Genomic DNA, 6,625 nt, shown 5'->3' on the forward strand with positions numbered 1-6,625 from the left:
AGTCACTGTTCCCCCGAGCACTGCCAGGAGTGACCAGGAATAATGGTCACAAGCTGGCAGAGGGTAGGTTTAGGTTGGACATCAGGAGGCACTATTTCACGGTCAGGGCGGCTAGGGTCTGGAACCAGCTTCCAAGAGAGGTGGTGCAGGCTCCTACCCTGGGGGTTTTTAAGAGGAGTTTAGATGAACACCTTGCTGGGGTCGTTTGACCTCAGTACTCTTTCCTGCCATGGCAGAGGGTCGGACTAGATGATCTACTCAGGTCCCTTCCGACCCTAGAAACTATGAAACTATCTCCTCTCCTATCCCTGTTCTTGAAAATGCATTTGTAATCCTCCCCACATCCCTGCACGAATTTGCTGCCTACCTCACCTACATACACTTCTAATTTCTTAGATAGGATGATCCTTCTTTTTCATCTAGCTTGTATATATTAAACATTTCTAACACTTTGTTTTCAAACTCCACCACCATCCATTGCAGTCTCTTTTTCACAGTCACTTGCACTTGCCACACTTCTACCTGATCATGACTCCAGCTGCTTTGTTTACATCCAGCCCCACCCACCACGATGGTCCCCATTCCCATCACTTTACAGAACACTTGTAATCCCTTTCTCATGGGATTCCATGCTCCTGTAAACATGTTATGCCCACTTTGATCCCACTCAGTATTGTCATAATCTTATTCTATCTCTTTTTCAATAACACACTTCTGATATTTATAGATACAGTGCACTAAGTCACGCTTGTTCATTTAAATTACACATTTATGAGTCTTGTATGCTACTGCTTAATGCCATAGACTCTAATCCTCCCCCTCTTTGCATCCCAGTAGACTTTGCCAGTTGTTTTATTGCTTTAAAATTAAAAAAAAGTTCCCCTCTCATGTACCTTTCTACTCCCCCTCCCCTTTTCCCTCTCCATTAGTCCCAGCTCACATTAACACCAATGAGTTTTTCATCAACTCATCTCCCTCCCTCTTCTCTCTTTGTTCACCTTCTTCTTTTTAAGTTTCATAGCATGTGATGTCTTTCTTTCCAACTTGGCTCTTTTCTTCTTTCTTCTGCTCTGTCCTCACTTCTCCATCATCTTCCTGTAGCAGTCTCTCCTCTTTCCCTTTTCTCTCCCATGTCTCAAAGCCACTTGTCCCAATTTTCTTTTCTTCTTTCCCCTCCTCTGTCACCAGTTGCATGAATTTGACTATTGAAATTCCATTCTTCCTCCCTAGCTCTTCCTTCTTGTAGCATCTTATCTACTGTCATACATTCAGATTCAACATTTCTTCCTCCAATCTTTCTCTTTCCTGTCTCTGCTCCTCCTCTGCAGCTCTAGCTTTATTTCAGAAGGACCACAGACATTGCTGATGCATGTCTCTTTTCCCACAAAAAACACACTTCAGTACCTCTTTCCCCATGGCCTTTCCCTTCACATCTGTAGCATATTTTATACCAGAAGTATGCAGCCAGGTATCCTTCCTGCCCACATTTGCTACGGTTTAGGGTGTCCAAAATACATTGTAAACCCTTGATGTGGCCCTTCTTGGATTACCGGCAGTAAGTGCATTATCCTGCCAGGGCTTCTCTCATCCACCCTCATTATCACCTAAGCACTCCACAATCCCATCCCTATACTGTATTTTTCATGTACCTTCTCAACATACATAACTTTGAGTACATAATTTTCCAAACATCTCAAACATGTTCATGTACATTTGACCAATTATTGTCCTTTCTCTTTTCTCCCACAATAAAATGTATCCCATTAAGTCCTTCTCTCTCACCTACCACCACATGCATCTTCCAAAAATCCTCATAACCTCCTTGGCTCCAACTGAAATTTGCCAAGACTTATAGTTAGGAAAGGTGACCAGTAGGGCTGTGCAAAATTTTCCCAGCTGTTTCATTTTGACACTGTTTTGACACATTTTGAAATTGAAACAGTGAAATCAAAATGAAACAAAGAGCTTTGAAAAAGCCTTGAAACAAAATGAGGCTAGTCAAAATGTTTCAAAGTTTTAAAACATTTTGAGTTTCAAAGCAGCCAGGAGCCAGGTAGTGGGAGACATGGGAGAACCAGCTGAGCTGAGTTCCCCTCCCCAGTGCTAGGATCAGGCTGGAAAAGGCAACTCAGCCCAGCTGATTGTAGTGCTGGGGAGGGGAACTCAGCTCAGCTGGGCTGAGTTCCTTTCCCCAGCCAGATTGTAGGGCTGGGGAGGGGAACTGAGTGATCGGGGTCAGTTCTCTTCCCCAGCTCCCCTCAGGCAACAGCACCCAGCTTCCCTCTATCATCTGGCAAGCAGATCAGGGGCCCGCAACCCCATGAGGACTGGCACAGCTCCCACAGCCCTCCCAGGGTTTCAGGCCCCAATCTGCCTGCCAGATGAGAGAAGCTGTTTTCAGCTTCCCCATTATAGCCTATGGGCAAAATGTCAAAACAGTGTCACTGTTTCAATGAAACAAAATGGTACAGTGGTTTTGAATTGAAACAAAATTTGAAATGAAATGCTCTTCTGTCAAAATCTTGAAATGCAAGTTGAAATGGAACAGTGCCATTTCGCAGAGCCCTAGTGACCAAACTGTTCAAATGTTCTGCTTTAACATCAAAAACCTCAAACAATACTTTTTCTTTAAATTCATGCTTATTTATTGTATGACTTCTCTGTTCTCCTTCCCCTGTTACTAGTGCTCTTATTCTCAGGCCTAGATTACTTGCTGCTCCGTATCTTGATTCCTTCCATCTTCTTTCTCTTTGCAGATCTGGCTTTTTCCTCCCACCAGTTTTCCTCTTCCCTTCAATCACTGTTTCATTCCTCATTTCTCCCACTTGACCTCTTCTCCTCCTCTTCTCCTCTTCTTCCTGCTGACTGGACTCTTTCTTCAATAAAGCCTCTTCCAAAACTGCCGATCCCACCACACATTTCTTTTCTACCTTCTTTCAATTCACTTTTTTGATGACTGTATAACTGTAGGTGTGTGATTTGGATTGTCAAGTGAACCATATTGGTCACAGGACAGGCCCATAGAGGTATAGGTGTATTAATTAATTTATTTATTTACATACATAGAGACATATATTTTTGCAAAAAAAATAAAAAGCATAGTTTTACTAATAGGTACCAACGTGCTTCTCAAAAGTATGTTTATGGAGTACCTGTGCTAAAACTTGTAGCAGTTTCACAAAAAGGTAACGCACATAAATTCTGGATAAACTAAATGCATAGGTAGCACATACAAATTGTTACAGCCATGTTTAATTTCAAGGTTATTGGTTTTAAATATGCTCCTCACTTCCATGTTGTCAGGGACAACATGGTCTGTCAGTAAGGAGAGGGGGAAGGGGATGCCCGGGAAAAAAGTAAGGGGGAGGCAGAAAGCAATGGGCTACCTGTCCCCCCCAGATTTATTTTTCTTGCTGTAGCAGTGGGAGGGGACAAATTCAAGGCAAACTTCCAATTATTAAATTCTATACTTGTAAAGTTATAATAAATTTATAAATTGTCCATATATAGATTCTAATTGCCTATAAGCTGTGCATATGGGTTTAGCGTGGTAATTCTGGATTATTCTTGGCCTGTGAAATCAGGGAGACTTAATGGCTTTGGAGTCCCTTTCTAGCTCCATGTCTCTATGTTCTTCATTTTTGCTATTTTCATTATTATTATTTACTTCTCAAGTTAAAATAAATAAAATTTGAGCGAGTTCAGAATTATTATAGATCAGGGGTCAGCAGATGATGGACTGGGCTATATTCAGCATATGGAGCCATTTGATCCAGCCTGAGGACATGGGGCATCAGTGACAGTTGATGATAGGGGGTTTGGATGCGATCGCTTTCCCTTTTCTGTTAGGAGGGGCAATGGTTGCAGGAGCTCTGGCTGTGGTACCGGGGGAATTTTTCTTCCTTTGCCACGGAGAGATGAAGCAGGGGCAGTGGCCAGGTCCTAGTGCCCACCCTTTCAGCCAACGACCTCTGACATGAGCTGAATTATTTTGGCCTATGACCTGAAAAGGTTGCCGACTGCTGCTACAGACAAGATGAAAATGGCCAGTCCTCATTGTAACTCATTATTCTCTTAGGCATTTAGCACAGGATACCAAATACAATCATTTCAGTGAATCAACCTGTTTCCCTTTGGTACACAATTAATCATTCTTAGAATAATAAGGAAGGCTTTATGCCAGCCAGTAATTAACTGTCAGCTCATTGATGCTTTCAGTGATGTGAATAAGTATAACAGATCTGAAAATCAGCAGCTAACTTTACAAAATTTGACGGGAAAGCCAATAGCACTGCCAAGTGTGAAGTGGAAGTGACAGAATACAGTACATGAGCTGTACTTAACAATAGAGTATTGGATTGCATAATATTTTGTCTATGGTATATTATGGTTTATGTAACATGTTATTGATTATATATTAAGTACTAAATCCTGATTCTGTTGATGATAGTAGACTTGAATCTAGGTATGTATACATATAATGTAACATTACCAGTGAAGATGGCAGTGCTGCTGCTACTGCTGGTAGGCAAAGAATAAAGATTTATCTTTCCCTCCTGTGTATACTACTTTAGCCTTACAACTGAAGGTTAAAAAGAACCAGAACTGCCAGTGATTAAAACAAAACTTTGTACAAGTTTCCCTGAATCTAAAATATATATTAAAATTGTCATTGTGCATGTGTGTGTGTGTGTGTGTGTAATATTTATATTAGCATTAATGCTCAGTAGTAACCATGAGGCTTGCAACAGTTTGTAATATTGAAAACATGACCCATTTGCAAAGTAAATATAAGCTTTAGAGGCAGCATCAGCCCCACAGTTTCTGAATGCAAGAAGAAAATGGAAATATGCCTGCTCTTGTTTCCATCAGCTGACTTGCATGATTGTAACTTGTTGCCAAGAATTTCTGGGCTGCCTGGAAAAGTTCATGTTCATAGACTTTGTTTTATAATCTTATACTGATGATTGCTTCTTCTACTGTTGTTAGCTTTCTCATTCCAAACAGAGCTTTTTATTATTATTACTATTTTTGGGCAGTTTTGGGTGTCCTTGAGCTAGTCAGTTGCTATATTTACCTACTGTGTCTTCTAGACTTGCTTGGGATGATATAGAGCAGATCTACAAGGTCACTGGCTATCTGAGGACAGCCTACACTAGTGCTTTCATCATTGCTTTGCAAGTGTTAGAAACACACAAACATGGGAAAAAAAACAAACAAAAAACCAAAACCCCTTTTACCTAGACAATGCTCATGTTTTAGTGAAATGGCCACAGTGAATTAATCCTCTGAAGTGCATAGAGGTGCATACAGCTTATGTAATTAAATGCTGAAATGTAACATTTCAGTACTTAATGTGTATATATATATACACACACATTAAATACTGATGAAATGCTACGTTTCAGCATTTAATTGCATCAAGCTCTATGCACCTCTATACACTTCAGAGGATTAATTCACTGTGGCCACTATACATATACATTTGTCTAATTTAATACATACACATATGATCTGTAATATATAAATATATTATACACGCACGCACACACACTCAGAAACTGACTTTCTATTTGGATTTCTGATTTTATTTTATTGATGGGAATATACTCTTTTGTGGGCACATCTACATGTGCATATTAATACCAGAGTTTATTGCTCCCAGGCACTGTGTCTACAGCATGTTAAGTCAGGTTGGAGCAGCCCTAGCTGGTAGTGGGCCTTGGGGTCAGCCTGCCAGCCCCAGGGCTGCTCCAGCCCAGCACAGTGTGTTGTGGAGGGGCTGGCTGGGGGATGAGGGTTTTTCAGTGGGGTAAGCTTGCAGGCAGCTCCTGCACTGAAGCACACTCATGCTCCAGCCAGCTCCATCAGCATCTACACATGCACTGCTGTGAAGTAAAAAACTCTGCAGAAGGATTGTACTTGTGTTTACAAGTACTACCCTGCTTTGGAGTTTATTGGTGCCTCCACATGAGCACACACATGCCTCTTGCCCTGCTTCAAACCCCTTTGAGGTGGGGCAACAGGCACCTGAGGGAACAAAAAAATGTTTCCTGCACTGCAAACTTGCAGCGCAGGGTGAAAATTAGACCCCTGGATATCCAGGGGTCTAAAAAAAGTGAAGTATAAAAAAGTGGGGCAGGGCAGGTCCCTGACCATGCCCTGAGGCAACCGGAGGCTGGGTCCTCCATAGAGACACTCTGGCTGCCAGAGCATCTCTATAGGTGCCCCTCACCCTGGTGCTGAAACATGTGGCCAACTAGGCTACATGTTTCAGCACCAGGGCTCCGGTGCTGGTGAGTAAGGGGTTGGGGGGGCTGGAGGAGGGGGGAAGGGACTGTGGACTGTGGAGTCCCCAGCAGGGTCATCCCTGATGGCCCTGCCCACTCCCACAGCCCTCCTGACTCCCTCCAGCCCCCACAAGGCCCCTGACCCCTGCTGGGGCTGGCACCTCCCCCCGTCCAGTTTCCCCGAGGCCCCCTTCTTCTGCCGTGGCCAGCCCCTCCCCCTGCCAGCCCCCCTGAGGCCCCTGATTCCTGCTGCAGCTGGCCCTTCCCCCTGCCAGCCCCCTCCCAAGGACCCAACCCCTGCCCTGTCCAGCACCAGCACCACACATTTCCCAGAA

Source organism: Gavialis gangeticus, unplaced genomic scaffold (genome assembly GCF_001723915.1).
Source record: "Gavialis gangeticus isolate Ggan-Ray unplaced genomic scaffold, GavGan_comp1, whole genome shotgun sequence".
Lineage (NCBI taxonomy): Eukaryota > Metazoa > Chordata > Crocodylia > Gavialidae > Gavialis > Gavialis gangeticus.